The 18,014-nt window shown below is 36.4% G+C and overlaps 1 long non-coding RNA gene across 1 annotated transcript in view; it reads right to left on the minus strand.

Annotated features, from left to right (window-relative positions):
• The window catches only part of LOC132375158 (uncharacterized), a 47,755-nt gene extending 30,264 nt beyond the window's left edge, over positions 1-17,491 (minus strand). Inside the window, exon 1 of the long non-coding RNA XR_009505933.1 lies at positions 17,406-17,491. This is a non-coding gene — a long non-coding RNA (uncharacterized LOC132375158). The remainder of the gene's footprint in view (positions 1-17,405) is intronic.
• Between the last annotated feature and the right edge of the window lie 523 nt (positions 17,492-18,014).

Genomic DNA, 18,014 nt, shown 5'->3' on the forward strand with positions numbered 1-18,014 from the left:
ACTCACAACTGATACCACAGAAATACAAACGATAATAAGAGACTATTACAAACAACTATATGCCAATAAAATAGACAACCTAGAAGAAATGGACAAATTCTTAGAAATGTACAATCTCCCAAGACTAAACCAGGAAGAAATGGAAAATATGAACAGACCAATTACCAGTACAGAAATTGAATCAGTAATTTCAAAGCTCCCAACAAACAAAAGTCCAGGACCAGATGGCTTCACAGGTAAATTCTACCAAACACATAGAGAAGAGCTAACACCTATCCTCCTCAAACTATTCCAGAAAGTTGCAGAGGAAGGAACACTTACAAATTCATTCTATGAGGCCACCACCATCCTAATACCAAAACCAGACTAAAGTATAACACACAAAAATTATAGGCCAATATCAATGATGAACATAGATGCAAAAATTCTCAACAAAATATTAGCAAGCTGAATCCAACAACACATTAAAAGGATCATACACCATGATCGAATGGGGTTTATCCCAGGGATGCAAGGATTTTTCCATATCTATAAATCAAGCGATGAGATACACTGTGTTAACAAAATGAAAAACAAAAACCATGTGATCATCTCAATAGATGCAGAAAAGCTTTTGATAAAATTGACCATCCATTGATGATAAAAACTCTCCAGAAGGCGGGCATAGAGGGAACACATCTGAACATAATAAAGGCCATATATGACAAACCCATATCTAACATCATACTCAACAGTGAAAAGCTGAAAGCATTTCCTCTAACATCAGGAACAAGACAAGGATGTCCATTCTCACCACTTTTATTCAACATAGTACTGGAAGTTCTAGCCACAGAAATCAGACAGGAAAAAGAAATAAAAGGAATCCAAAGTGAAAAGGAAGAAGTAAAACTGTCATTGTTTGCAGATGACATGATACTGCACGTATAAAATCCTAAAGATACCACCAGAAAACTACTAGAGTTCATAAATGATTTTGGTACAGCTGCAGGATACAAAATTAATATACAGAAGTCTCTTGTATTTCTATACACTAACAATGAAATATCAGAAAGAGAAATTAAGGAAACAATCTCATTTAACATCACATCCAATAGAATAAAATACCTAGGAATAAACCTACCTAAGTAGGCAAAAGACCTGTACTCCAAAAACTGTACGACACTGATGAAAGAAACTGAAGATGACACAAAGAGATGGAAAGATATATATACCATGTTTATAGATTGGAAGAATTAATACTGTTAAAATGATGATACCACCCAAGGCATCTTACAGATTCAAAGCAATCCCTATCAAAATAACAATGGCATTTTTCACAGAGCTAGAACAAATCATTTTAAAATTTGTATGGAAACACAAAAGACTCTGAATAGAAAACAATACCAGGAAAGAACAGAGCTGGAGGAATCACACTCCCTGACTTCAGAGTATACTACAAAGTTGACACAAAAACAGACACACAGATCAATGGAACAGGATAGAGGGCCCAGTACTAAACCCACGCACTTACGGTCAATTATCTATGACAAAGGAGGCAAGAATATATAATGGAGAAAAGACAGTCTCTTCAATATGCAGTGCTGAGAAAACTGGACAACTACATGTAAAAAATTAAACTAGAACATTTGATCACACCATATACAAAAATAAACTCAAAATGGATTAAAGACCTAAAGTACAACTGGAAACCATACAACACGTAGAGGAAAACATAGGCAGAACACTCTTAAACATAAATCTCAGTGATCTTTCTCTGGATCTGTCTCCTAAAGCACAGGAAATAAAAGCAAAAATAAACAAATGGGACCCAATTAAACTTAAAAGCTTTTGCACAGAAAAGGAAACCACTGACAAAACGAAAAGACACATACAGAATGGAGAAAAGATTTCCTAATTATATCACCGATAAGTGGTTAATATCCAAAATATATAAATAGGTCATACAAGTCAAGATAAAAGAAAAAAAAAACAATTAAAAAATGGGCAGAAGAACTAAACAGACATTTTTCCAAAGAGGAAATACTCTGGCCAACAGGCATATGAAAAGATGTTTAACATCGCTAATCATCAGGGAGATGCAAATCTAAAGCACCTCAAACCTGTCAGAATGGCTATCATCAAAAAGAACACAAATAATAAATATTGGAGAGGATGTGGAGAAAACCCTAACTCTTCTTGGGAATGTAAATTGGTGCAACCACTGTGAAAAACAGTATGGAGTTTTCTCAAAGAAAACAAAAGTAGAACTACCATATGACCCAGCAATTCCACTCCTGGGTATATAGCTAAGAAAAACAAAAACACTAAATCAAAAGGATACATACAATGTTTGTAGCTGCATTATTTACAACTGCCAAGATAGGGAAGCAATCTAAGTGTTCATCAAGAAATGAATGGATAAAGAAGATATGGTATACGAATACAATGGAATACTACTCAGCCAAAAAAAAACCCATAAAACCACACACACAAAAAAAGAACAAAATTTTGCCATTTGCAGCAACATGGATGGACTTGGAGGGAATTATGCTAAGTGAAATGAGTCAGGCAGAGAAAGACAAATCCTGTATGATATTACTTATATGTGGAATCTATAAAATAAAACAAATTAGTAAATATACCAAAAAAGAAACAGACTCACAGATATAGAAAACATACTAGTGGTTACCTTGGAGAAAGGGAAGCGAGGAGGGGGCAAGATAGGAGTAGGGGATTCAGAGGTACAAACTATTATGTACAAAATAAATAAGCTTGGAGGATATATTATACAACACAGGGAATATAACCAATGTTTTATAATAACTATAAATGGTGTTTAACCTTTAAACATTGTGAATAACTATGTTGTACACCTGTAACTTACCTAATATTGTATACTTCAAATAAAACCTGTTGACCTGAATTTTGCATTTTATAAGTATTCATATATTTAGACTATATTAGACTTATTTTGGTGATCATTTCAAAATATATATAAAGATCAAATCAGATGTTGTATATCTGAAAATAATATAATGTCATATGTCAATTATATCTCAGTTTTAAAAAAGAATATACAGGTGCCTCAATAAAAATACAAAACTACATACAGCAGGCCTGATCATGGAAAAACAATTTTTTTCAAAGCTGATGCCAAGCCCTCTCTTCTGCTTTCAGGAGAAGTTGTTTTTAATGTTTTGTAAAACAACTATGTAACTCAGTAATCAACTCAGTGAAACCACTTATGAGACTGAATACAAATTTTTTGGGGGGGAGGTAAATTTCAGCAAGTTACATACAAAGAAGTTAACTATAGTACAATGTATATTAGAATGATTTTGATGATTAAATATTTATAATTTATGTGTATAATTTCACAGGACAAATATTTCTAAGATAATACACTTCATCAAAGAGTATAAAAATTTACTATGTTTTACAATTAATTTTTAAAATACCAACACATGCCTCTTTGATGAAGTTAAAGAGTGGAAGTATCTTATAATTTTGCTATTTTAATAAAAATGTAATTAAAATAGTCAACCACCAGATGGGAGTGTTTCACAATATTATACCCTTTGTAGAAAGCATTCTGCAGTCAAGGTGTCTTTTTCCTTGAAGGCAGTTTTCAAGATTGAAGCATGTATTGTGTATATATTACTTAGAGATTTTTACTCTTACTCTTTCACTTCTAAGTTATGGTCATTATTGAACTTCATTAATTCAAGTTTTGTCAATTATACAGGTCTTTTCTAAGGGATCAGGATTTTTCAACTCTTAATATATGATGAAATTGTGTTGTAATACTTAGGACATGAAAAAAATATGTTCTTTTTCATCTTTTCCTTTCTGGTAGAAACAGAAGTGACCTCCAATTTGTTTATATTATTATCTATTTCTAAACAAATTGATAATTCTTCCTTTTTTCTGTAATTTATAAATACCATAGGTACGAGGATACAGTATTTTCTGCTGAACATCTGCATAGCTAAATTAATAGTAACACCTGTATCATCAGCCTGTTGTAAAGATGAAAACGAGTTCAAATATGTGACTAACTCAGCCATATGCAAAGTGCTAATCACACATTATGACATTATTAATGAAACACTTTTTAAAAACTGTTAACTGAAAAGATGTAGTTATGATCATGTTGATCATTCTGCAGTAAAAGATAGAGTGCCATTTGAAGCAAACTATTTTGTTAAGAAAAGTGACGAGGTGAAATCTGAGTTGACATCTAATACAAATAAAACATTAACTTCAAACTCAAGTTGAACTTTCACTTCAGTACATAAAAGTTAACTTTGCACTGTCAGCAACTCCTGAAGGGCTTGTTAGCACAAGAATGCTGGATTCCATCCCGAATTTCTGGTTCTGTAGATCTGGGGTTGCACCCAAGAATTTGCATGTTTAAAAGTTCCCAGATGTTGCTGCTTCCCCTGCTGGTCAGGTGATGGCACCTGGAGAACAACTGACCTACAACAATGCCGATATTTGAAAACAATCCATTAAAATAAAGAAAAATTTAGAAAGAACAAAATTACGTTCCATCAGTTCTCTGAATATTCTTTTCACAGAAGTAGTAAATTAACTTCCAGAATGATAAGTAATAGCATATCCCCTTGATGATTTACGGACTAAAATCCACAACAAAGTAATATTAATCTTCAGTGTTTTCAGATAGCTGACAGATGTTTTCTTTTTTACCCCGAGAAATGCTGGTCTAGGATAAATTGCACAACTTCCTATTATACATGTGTGTGTGTATATATATATATATATATATATATATATATATATATATATATATATATATATATATTCTTTTTTTTACTTAATTTATTTTATTTATTTTTTGGCTGTGTTTGGATCTTTGTTGCTACGTGCAAGCTTTGTCCAGTCGCGGCGAGCAGGGGCTACTCTTCGTTGCGGTGACTGGGCTTCTCATTGCGGTGGCTTCTCTTGTTGCAGAGCACAGGCTCTAGGCATGCGAGCTTAGCTGCTCCATGGCATGTGGGATCTTCCCGGACCAGGGCTTGAACCCATGTCCCCTGCATTGGCATGCGGATTCTTAACCACTGCGCCACAAGGGAAGTCCCTATATATATATTTTTAATTAAGCAAATGAAACAGCTACTCTTGAGGGACTCTGAGAAGTTATGAAATGGTTGGAAAATTGCTTCAGCGTCTGTTCTGGTTCTGCGGCAGAGCAATCTCACAGTTCTTGGTTCTCTACAAGTCTGAGCAGAAAGTCTCTTTGCACTGGAATAAGCAACACTTCTTAAATCCTTCAAAACCTTTAATCAGTTTCTACCCCACTCTCTCGGCCATTTCTTTATCATCCCAGCAGCTGGAGAAGTGCATGCCTACAGCAGATTACTGTAAACCATTTCGAAATTATCCTACTTCCCAGGATCCTCCAAGCCTCTGCTTCACAGATCTTTAGAAAGTTTTTTAGTTAATAGGGACGCCTAGTGTACATGGTAAAATAAACATGCAGATTATACCAACACTGAACTTTCCTAGAGTTACACGAGAACCCACTACTCCAGAGAGAAAGCATCTATGTTCGTACTTCTTCCTGAAACTATAACTGTTCAGAGGGTACCATTTTTCATTCTCAGATTTTGCCGTGATGTTAGAAATATTTACAACCAAGGCTGTAGCTGTGGCAAATTCAAATCTGAGACATGCAAACAGGGTGCAAAAACTGTAACAGTAAAATTAAAATTTAAAGAAAGAGCACAATTAGTCTCCACAGGATAGGTAAAGAGGAAGAATGATCATAGTATTTAGGGTTAGCAAGGGAGATGGTCAACTGTTGATAACTCCTGGTAACACTTATTGGTAAAACATTTTAAAAGAGCAATTTGGCAGTATGTGTCAAAATGTAGAAGAAGTCCCAAAATATACTCTAGAAATATAATTAAGAATACTGTATTTCCTACAATTTATATTCAACTGTAAGGGAAAAAATAGCAATACAACTCAAATATTAAAAATGGTCATTTTCAAGTAAACCTGTTATGAAGATAGCACTTTACAGTGATAGAATGTCACAATGAAAACTTCTGGAATTCATAGTCCGGGAGTTACTATTCTGACAGAGAAGCCTGGAATCTATTTGCACATATCTATTTTCTGAGAAAAATCTGTAATAGCTTTCATCAGATTCCCAAAGCTGCTCATATGCACAATTTTCCATTTAAACAAGGGTTTGGAGAATTTGCTGAAGCACAGTTTATTCACCTTTCTTAGGAACTCCTGATCTAGTCACCCCCACGTTTAATTTAAGAAGAAACTGAGGTCTAAAATAAATGTTTGAGGAGGAGCAGGGCATGGCAGCCAGGAGGGAGTAGGAGAGCCTGGATGGAGGCCGGGTCGAAGGTCAAGGCCTTTTCCTGGCCACCATGACACGGATCCCTACCTGAACACTGCAAGTGACTTTTACCCTGGGATTCAGAAATGTCTACAGGACTGAGACGGGACCTGCTAAAGTTTACACCAGCATACAGATAAAATATCCTTCAACTGAACTCCATGTGCCCAGTCACTCAACATAACTCTGAAGCCGTGTGGTTGACAGGCTCTTGGTGCTCCAGGCAGGCGTCAGGGCAGTGCCTCTGAGGTGGGAGAGCCAAGTTCAGGACACTGGTCCACATGAGACTTCCCAGCTCCAAGTAATATCAAACGGCAAAAATCTCCCAGAGATCTCCAACTCAACGCCAAGACCCAGCTCCACTCAACGACCAGCAAGCTACACTGCTGGACACCCTATACCAAACAATTAGCAAGACAGGAACACAACCCCATCCATTAGCAGAGAGGCTACCTAAAATCATAATAAGCCCACAGACACCCCAAAACACAGCACCAGACGTGGACCTGCCCACCAGAAAGACAAGATCCAGCCTCATCCACCAGAACACAGGCACTAGTCCCCTCCACCAGGAAGCCTACACAACCCACTGAACCAACCTTAGCCACTGGGGACAGACACCAAAAACAACGGAAACTACGAACCTGCAGCCTGCGAAAAGGAGACCCCAAACACAGTAAGTTAAGCAAAATGAGAAGACAGAGAAACACACAGCAGATGAAGGAGCAAGGCAAAAACCCACCAGACCTAACAAATGAAGAGGAAATAGGCAGTCCACCTGAAAAAGAATTCAAAATAATGATAGTAAAGATGATCCAAAATCTTGGAAATAGAATGGAGAAAATAAAAGAAACGTTTAACAAGGATCTAGAAGAACTAAAGAGCAAACAAACAGTGATGAACAACATAATAAATGAAATTAAAAATTCTCTAGAAGGGATCAATAGCAGAATAACTGAGGCAGAAAAACGGATAAGTGACCTGGAAAATAAAATAGTGGAAATAACTACTGCAGAAAAGAATAAAAAAAAAGAATGAAAAGAATTGAGGACAGTCTCAGAGACCTCTGGGACAACATTAAACACACCAACATTCGAATTATAGGGATCCCAGAAGAAGAAGAGAAAAAGAAAGGGACTGAGAAAATATTTGAAGAGATTATAGTTGAAAAGTTCCTTAATATGGGAAAGGAAATAGTTAATCAATTCCAGGAAGCACAGAGAGTCCCATACAGGATACATCCAAGGAGAAACATGCCAAGACACATATTAATCAAACTATCAAAAATTAAATACAAAGAAAAAAATATTAAAAGCAGGAAGGGAAAAACAACAAATAACACACAAGGGAATCCCCGTAAGGTTAACAGCTGATCTTTCAGCAGAAACTCTGCAAGGTAGAAGGGAGTGGCAGGGCATATTTAAACTGATGAAGGAGAAAAACCTACAACCAAGATTACTCTACCCAGCAAGGATCTCATTCAGATTTGACGGAGAAATTAAAACCTTAGCAGACAAGGAAAAGTTAAGAGAATTCAGCAACACAAAACAAGCTTTACAACAAATGCTAAAGGAACTTCTCTAGGCAAGAAACACAAGAGAAGGAAAAGACCTACAATAACAAACCCAGAAAAATTAAGAAAATGGTAATAGGAACATACGTATTGATAATTACCTTAAATGTAAATGGATTAAATGCTCCAGCCAAAAGACACAGACTGGCTGAATGGATATAAAAACAAGATCCGTATATATGCTGTCTACAAGAGACCCACTTCAGACCTAGGGACACATACAGACTGAAAGTGAGGGGATGGAAAAAGATATTCCATGCAAAAGGAAATCAAAAGAAAGCGGGAGTAGCAATTCTCATATCAGACAAAATAGACTTTAAAACAAAGACTATTACAAGAGACAAAGAAGGACACTACATACTGATCAAGGGATCAATCCAAGAAGAAGATATAACAATTGTAAATATTTATGCACCCAACATAGGAGCACCTCAATACATAAGGAAAATGCCATAAAAGGGGAAATCGACAGTAACACAATCATAGTAGGGGACTTTAACACTGCATTTTCACCAATGGACAGATCATCCAAAATGAAAATAAATAAGGAAACACAAGCTTTCAATGACACAATAGACCAGATAGATTTAATTGATATTTATAGGACATTCCATCCAAAAACAGCAGATTACACGTTCTTCTCAAGTGCGCACGGAACATTCTCCAAGATAGACCACATCTTGGGTCACAAATCAAGCCTCGGTAAATTTAAGAAAATTTAATCTCCAAGATTTACAAGCAGCTCATGCAGCTCAATAACAAAAAAACAAACAACCCAATCCAAAAATGGGCAGAAGACCTAAATAGACATTTCTCCAAAGAAGATATACAGATTGCCAACAGACACATGAAAGAATGCTCAACATCATTAATCATTAGAGAAATGCAAATCAAAACTACAATGAGATATCATCTCACACCGGTCAGAATGGCCATCATCAAAAAATCTAGAAACAATAAATGCTGGAGAGGGTGTGGAGGAAAGGGAACACTCTTGCACTGTTGGTGGGAATGTAAATTGATACAGCCACTATGGAGAACAGTATGGAGGTTCCTTAAAAAACTACAAATAGAACTACCATACGACCCAGCAATCCCACTACTGGGCATATACCCTGAGAAAACCATAATTCAAAAAGAGTCATGTACCACAATGTTTATTGCAGCACTATTTACAATAGCCAGGACATGGAAGCAACCTAAGGGTCCATCGACAGATGAACGGATAAAGAAGATATGGCACATATATACAATGGAATATTACTCAGCCATAAAAAGAAACGAAATTGAATTATTTGTAGTGAGGTGGATGGACCTAGAGACTCATACAGAGTGAAGTAAGTCAGAAAGAGAAAAACAAATACTGTATGCTAACACATAGATATGGAATCTAAAAAAACCCCAAAAGGTTCTGAAGAACCTAGGGGCAGGACAGGAATAAAGACGCAGACGTAGAGAATGGACTTGAGGACACGGGGAGGGGGAAGGGTAAGCTAGGACAAAGTGAGAGAGTGGCATGGACATATATACACTACCAAACATAAAATAGATAGCTAGTGGGAAGCAGCTGCATAGTACAGGGAGATCAGCTCAGTGCTTTGTGATCACATAGAGGGGGTGGGATAGGGAGGGTGGGACAGAGGGAGACGCAAGAGGGAAGAGATTTGTGGACATATGTATATGTATAACTGATTCACTTTGTTATAAAGCAGAAACTAACACACCATTGTAAAGCAATTATACTCCAATAAAGATGTTAAAAAAAAAATGTTTGACGAAGACACTGTGCTAGTTATAGCATGTAGTTAAAGTATATAGATATAGGGACTTCCGTGGGCATCCAGCAGTTAAGATTCCACGCTTCCACTGCAGAGGGCATGGGTTTGATTCCTGGTTGGGGAACTAAGATCCCACATGCTGCGTGGTGCAGCCAAAAAGTTAAAAAAAAAAAAAAAAAGAAATAAAAAAGTATATAGATATAGCATAGTTTCTTATCTATATTTACATCCATATATCTATATACATATATCTATATATATTTGTATTTAAGTATATATGTATTTAATATGTATGTATGCAAATATGGATATAATGTGTGTGTGTATGTATAACCTCTATAATGTGCTGTGTTGTTTGTGCTTTTACATTTGTCATTGTTCAGGATTAGAATCCCTTGGTAGAAAAAAATAGGATATCTAGTTTAACATCATTATTTTATATGATGAATTCAGAAAAAGGGACTTGCCTAAGGTCACATTGCTTACCTGTAGTGATGAAATCCAAGAGGTAGCCTTCAATATTTTAGGTAGATATGAACCCAATATTTCAGACTTCAAAGCCTGGCTCCCCCACTTTCCAGTTGTATGACCTAGCAAGCCCCTCGAAATTCAGTTTTCTCATCTGTGATGATAACTTTCAGGTTTGTGGGAAGGAATGAGTAAGAAAATTTTAACTAAAATAACAAGGAACAAAATAGGTTCTTGCCAAATAGTTGCTGGACACTTTAAGCCAAATGTAAGTATTTGTAAGATGTAATGATTTTCATGTGTGAAAGTAAGTAAGAAAATGACTATGATTGTCAATATGGAAACACCCATAACTGCTTACATAAAATATAAAATCCCTTACAATTTATGTTATGGATTTTTATAAAATATCTTAATGTCTTAACTACTATCTGTACCACAAGTTATAGGAAAAGAGCTTTTAAGTAGGAACTATTGAATTTTTCATCTCACCAGAGGTCTTGCATCTTTCTACTCTACTAGACATAAAGCTTCTGTAACAGCCGTCATGGATTTCTCCATCCTCTCGCTGAAATCATCACTTCAAAAATGATCATTGTCTGCAGCCTTTCTCAGAAAAATGTATGGGACTTGTTATAATTGAAACAAGTGTTGAAAAATTCTATGGACTCACTTCTAATTGTAGCCCACTGCTGGGCTTCCCTTGGGTGGGTAGTTCTCCATTTTTTATAGTCTGAGGATTTTCAGGAAGCTAATGTAACACAGAAGACCTTAACCTGCTTTTAAGGATTTCAGGACACTTATACTTTCTTTGGGACTATGGGCAAATGGCCATAGCATTCATGACACCCCCACCCATTAAAACTATTTGTCTTTACTCTTTTTCCTTACAAAATTCTTCCTTCCTCTGCCAGCCTTGGTGAAATCAGAGGACAAAGAGAAAGCAACTAATTGCTTGCACAGCTCCCAATTGTATAGTTAAGTTCATTAGAACACACATTATACGGGAATCCTGCAGATGGTTGGACACATGGTCTCTAAAGTGTTATTTATACTTTGGAACTAGTAACAATGAGTCACTTGCCTAAATAATTAAAAATGCATATTCCATATCAAACAAAGTCTGTGATCATCACTCTTTGGCTGCATGCACTGCAGTCCAAATTAACAATCCTTCACTTCTTTTCTGACCTGTAACCAACTAAAAGACATATATAACCATGCCTATGTGATATTACTACTGACAGCGTGATAATAATTGATGATGAGTTAGCTACTTTTTTCCTCAAAGTATATCTTAGTGACTGAGAGTATGAATTTTTAAGTCAGTATAGTTGATGAAAGAATGGCAACTCATGTTACACGCCAACTCCAATCACATAGTAGTGGCTGTTGGCAGAGCTCTGTGGGGAAGGAAGGCACACTGAGGTAGTCCAATAGAAAGTGCCAGTATCGATTAATAATGTCTGCCGTGGACATAGGAATAGGGACTGGCAGCACATACACAGGGTATTTGCATTTCCTGGGTTTGTGGTTATGAACCCTAGGTTTTAAGAGTCAGACATTCCTGGATTTACTGTCTGGCATCACCACTTACCAGCTAAGTAACCAGCTAAGTAAATGGCTTCAAGGGAGTTATTTAATCTCTCAGAGTCTGTATCACTCAGTTTCATCAACTGTAATTGAGGAAACTAATATTCTCTCTTTCTCTCTCTCTCTTCCCACCTCAGTCTCTGTCTTGATGGTTACAATTTTTAAAAGCATGTAAAGTGGTACCAGGCATATAGCTACGTAGTCAATAAAATTAGGTAGTACTATTACTGCTCCTACTAATGATATTTTAAAGAAAGAATATTTTCTCAGGTTCCTCACACACTGAAAAAGTAACTAGACAGCAGAGATATTAAGAATTCACAGAGGACCTGTGCAGAAGGGGAGAGGCAGCATGTCCAAAGCAGGCCAAAGCAGGGCCTCCAGAGTGTGGGGTTCTGGAGTTTTGAGAGCCTCATCCACCAGAGGGCACACAGCAGAAGCAAGAAGAACTACAATCCTTCAGCCTGTGGAATGAAAACCACATTTACAGAAAGATGGACAAAATGAAAAGGCAGAGGACTATGTACCAATGAAGGAACAAGATAAAACCCCAGAAAAACAACTAAATGAAGTGGAGATAGGCAACCTTCCAGGAAAAGAATTCAGAATAATGATAGTGAAGATGATCCAGGACCTCAGAAAAAGAATGGAGGCAAAGAGCGAGAACATGCAAGAAATGTTTAACAAAGACCTAGAAGAATTAAAGAACAGACACCTAGAAGAATAAAAGAACAAATAAATAGAGATGAACAATACAATAACTGAAATGAAAAATACACTAGAAAGAATCAATAGCAGAATAACTGAGGAAGAAGAACAGATAAGTGACCTGGAAAACAGAATGGTGGAATTCACTGCCACAGAACAGAATAAAGAAAAAAGAATGAAAAGAAATGAAGACAGCCTAACAGACCTCTGGGACAACATTAAACACACCAAAACTCGCATGATAGGGGTCCCAGAAGGAGAAGAGAGAGAGAAAGGACCCAAGAAAATGTTTGAAGAGATTATAGTTGAAAACTTCCCTAACATAGGAAAGGAAATAGCCACCCAAGTCTAGAAAGCACAGAGAGTCCCAGGCAGGATAAACCCAAGCAGAAACATGCCGAGGTACAATCAAATTGACAAAAATTAAAGACAAAGAAAAATTATTGAAAGCAGCAAGGGAAAAATGACAAATAACATACAAGGGAACTCCCATAAGGTTAACAGCTGATTTCTCAGCAGAAACTCTACAAGCCAGAAGGGAGTGGCACACTATATTTAAAGTGATGAAAGGGAAGAACCTACCACAAAATTACTCTACCTGGAAAGGATCTCATTCAGACTCGATGGAGAAATCAAAAGCTTTACAGACAAACAAAAGCTAAGAGAATTCAGCACCAGCAAACCAGCTCTACAACAAAAGCTAAAGGAACTTCTCTAAGTGGGAAACACAAGAAAAGAAAAGGATCTACAAAAACAAACCCAAAACAATTAAGAAAATGGTAATAGGAACATACATATTGATAATTACCTTAAATGTGAATGGATTGAATGCTCCAACCAAAAGACAAAGACTGGCTGAATGGATACAAAAACAAGACCCATATATATGCTGTCTACAAGAGACCCACTTCAGACCTAGGGACACATACAGACTGAAAGTGAGGGGATGGAAAAAGATATTCCATGCAAATGGAAATCAAAAGCAAGCTGGAACAGCAATTCTCATATCAGACAAGATTGACTTTAAAATAAAGACTATTACAAGAGACAAGGAAGGACACTACATCATGATCAAGGGATCAATCCAAGAAGAAGATATAACAATTATAAATATATATGCACCCAACATAGGAGTACCTCAATACACAAGGCAAATGCTAACAGCTATAGTAGAGGAAATCGAGAGTAACACAATAATAGTGGGGGATTTTAACACCTCACTTACACCAATGGACAGATCATCCACACAGAAATTAATAAGGAAACACAAACTTTAAATGACACAATAGGCCAGATAGATTTAATTCATATTTATAGGACAATCCATCCAAAAACAGCAGATTACACTTCCTTCTCAAGTGCACATGGACATTCTCCAGAATAGATTACATTTTGGGTCACAAAGCAAGCCTCAGTAAATTTAAGAAAATTGAAATCATATCAAGCATCTTTTCCAAACACAGCTCTCTGAGGTTAGCAGTAAATTACAGGGAAGAAAATGTAAAAAATACAAACACACAGAGGCTAAACAGTATGTTACTAAATAACCAAGAGATCACTGAAGAAATCAAAGAGGAAGTCAAAAAATACCTAGAGACAAATGACAACAAAAACACGACGATCCAAAACCTATGGCATGCAGCAAAAGCAGTTCTAAGAGGGAAGTTTATAACAATACAATCGTACCTCAAGAAAGAAGAAAAATATCAAATAAACAATCTAACCTTACACCTAAACAAACTAGAGAAAGAAGAACAAACAAAACCCAAACTTAGTAGAAGGAAAGAAATCATAAAAATCAGAGCAGAAATAAATGAAATAGAAACAAAGAAAACAATAGCAAAGATCAATGAAACTAAAAGCTGGTTCTTTGAGAAGATAAACAAAATTGATAAATCTTTAGCCAGACTCATCAAGAAAAAAGGGAAAAGGCTCAAATCAATAAAATTAGAAATGAAAAAGGAGAAGTTACAATGGACACCACAGAAATACAAAGCATCATAAGAGACTACTACAAGCAACTCTATGCCAATAAAATGGACAACCTGGAAGAAATGGACAAATTCTTAGAAAGGTATAACCTTCCAAGACTAAACCAGGAAAAATAGAAAATATGAACAGACCAATCACAAGTAATGAAATTGAAACTGCAAATAAAAATCTTCCCAAAAACAAAAGTCCAAGACCAGATGGCTTCACAGATGAATTCTATCAAACATTTAGAGAGGAGTTAACACCCATCCTACTCAAACTCTTCCAGAAAATTGCAGAGGAAGGAACACTCCCAAACTCATTCTACGAGGCCACTGTCACCCTGATACCAAAACCTGACAAAGATACTACAAAAAAAGAAAATTACATACCAATATCACTGATGAACATAGATGCAAAAATTCTCAACAAAATACTAGCAAACAGAATCCAACAACACATTAAAAGGATCATACATCATGAGCAAGTGGGATTTATCCCAGGGATGCAAGGATTCTTCAGTATTCGCAAATCACTTAATGCAATACACCATATTAACAAATTGAAGACTAAAAACAATAGGATCATCTCAATAGATGCAGAAAAAGCTTTTGACAAAATTCAACACCCAGTTATGATAAAAACTCTCCAGAAAGTGGGCATAGAGGGAACCTACCTCCACATAATAGAGGCCACATATGACAAACCCACAGCAAACACCATTCTCAATGGTGAAAACCTGAAAGGATTTCCTCAACTTCAGGAACAAGACAAGGATGTCCACCCTTGCTACTATTATTCAACATAGTTTTGGAAATCCTAGCCACAGCAATCAGAGAAGAAAAAGAAATAAAAGGAATACAAATTGGAAAAGAAGAAGTAAAATTGTCACTGTTTGCAGATCACATGATACTATACATAGATAATCCTAAAGACACCACCAGAAAACTACTAGAGCTAATCAATGAATTTCGTAATGTAGCAGGATACAAAATTAATGCACAGAAATCTCTTGCTTTCCTATACACTAACAATGAAAGATTAGAAAGAGAAATTAAGGAAACAATCCCATTCACCATTGCAACAAAAAGAATAAAATACCTAGTAATAAACCTACCTAAGGAGGTAAAAGACCTCTACTCAGAAAACTATAAGACGCTGATGAAAGAAATAAAAAATGACACAAACAGATGGAGAGATATACCATGTTCTTGGATGGGAAGAATCAATATTGTGAAAATGACTATACTACCCAAAGCAATCTACAGATTCAGTGCAATCCCTATTAAATTACCAATGACATTTTTTACAGAACAAGAACAAAAAAATCTTAAAATTTGTATGGAGACACAAAAGTCCCCGAATAGCCAAAGCAATCTTGAGGGAAAAAAATGGAGCTGGAGGAATCAGACTCCCTGACTTCAGACTGTACTACAAAGCTACAGTAATTAAGACAATATGGTACTGGCACCAAAACAGAAATATAGATTAATGGAACAGGATAGAAAGCCCAGAGATAAACTCACGCACCTATGGACAACTAATCTATGACAAAGGAAGCAAGGATATACAATGGAAAAAAGACATTCTCTTCAATAAGTGGTGCTGGGAAAACTGGACAGCTACATGTAAAGGAATGAAATTAGAACACTCCCTAACATCATACACAAAAATAAACTCAGAATGGATTAAAGACCTAAACGTAAGACTGGACACTATAAAACTCTCAGAGGAAAACATAGGAAGAACACTCTTTGACATAAATCACAGGAAGATCTATTTTGACCCACTTCCCAGAGTAATAGAAATAAAAACAAAAATAAACAAATGGGACCTAATGAAACTTAAAAGCTTTTGCACAGCACAGGAAACTATAAATAAGATGAGAAGAGAACCCTCAGAATGGGAGAAAATATTTGCAAATGAATCAACAGACAAAGGATTAATCTCCAAAATATATAAACAGCTCATGCAGCTCAAGATTAAAAAAGCAAATGACCCCATCAAAAAATGGACAGAAGACCTAAATAGACATTTCTCCAAAGAAAACATACAGATGGCCAAGAAGCACATGAAAAGCTGCTCAACATCACTAATTATTAGAGAAATGAAAATCAAAACTACGATGAGGTACCACCTCACACCAGTTATAATGGGCATCATCAGAAAATCTACAAACAACAAATGCTGGAGAGGGTGTGGAGAAAAGGGAACCCTCTTGCACTGTTGGTGGGAATGTAACTTGATACAGCCACTAGGTAGAACAGTACAGAGATTCCTTAAAAAAACTAAAAATAGAATTACCATATGACCCAGCAATCCCACTCCTGGGCATATACCCAGAGAAAACCATAATTCAGCAAGACACATGCACCCCAATGTTCATTGCAGCACTATTTACAATAGCCAGGTCATGGAAGCAACGTAAATGCCCACTGACAGAGGAATGGATAAAGAAGATGTGGTACATATATACAATGGAATATTACTTGGCCATAAAAATGAATGAAACTGGGTCATTTGTAGAGACGTGGATGGACCTAGAGACTGTCCTACAGAGTGAAGTAAGTCAGAAAGAGAAAAACAAATATTGTATATTAATGCATATATGTGGAATCTAGAAAAATGGTCCAGATGAACTGGTTTGCAAGGCAGAAACAGAGACACAGAAGTAGAGAACAAACCTATGGACACCAAGGGGGGAGAGCGGCAGGGGGGGATGTGGTGGGATGAATTGGGAGATTGGGATTGACATATATACACTAATATGTATAAAATAGATAACTAATAAGAACCTGATGTATAAAAAAAAGAAAAGAATACACAGCAATTCCTTACCTGTTCTCCTAAACCAACCCCCCCCAAATTCATGCCTTTCAAACAAGTTCAAAACTAAACGTCTCAAAACATAATCTTTGCAGGAGACACCGTGCATAGAGGGGGGTGAGCTGACCTTTGAAACATCATGCTTCAAGGGGGACCCATTTTCGCCAGTGCTCCTGGGCCAATCACGCGGCTGGGCTTCAAATTCTTACTCCATCTTCCTCACTGCAAGCAAAGGTAATTTCTAAATTAAAAAGTTCTATACATACGTAAAAATATGGACTTTTAATGTTATTAAAAAATTCAGAAAGAACAAGGAATACCACACACCCATTTACCCAATATCTGAGATTACCAGAGTTAATATCTTCTCACTTATTTCAGACTATATAATTACTAATTTAAACATAACCTCATAATTCCTTTGCTTGGAATCTCTTAGATTCAGGGGTGAAGAATTTATGCTCTCAAGAAATCCCAGCAACTACTTTCATATAGAATTAAGAAGAGATTTGAAAGCTAATGGTTGCAGGGTTTGGTAAAATAGTGGGGTTCTCCAAGAAGATGGGGAATGGCCAAGTGACTTCAGAGCTAGCTTATAAGGGTCACAGCAAAAGGCTGTTCAGTCTCTGAGCTGTCAACATGAATCCTCCATGGGTGACAATTTTGTTGGGCTCAGCCATGTGGAAAGAGGGTCTAGTAGCAAAGAAAGGCTTGGAATCCAGTAAAGTCAGTTTCT

The sequence above is a fragment of the Balaenoptera ricei genome, chromosome 11, assembly GCF_028023285.1.
Source record: "Balaenoptera ricei isolate mBalRic1 chromosome 11, mBalRic1.hap2, whole genome shotgun sequence".
Classification (NCBI taxonomy): domain Eukaryota; kingdom Metazoa; phylum Chordata; class Mammalia; order Artiodactyla; family Balaenopteridae; genus Balaenoptera; species Balaenoptera ricei.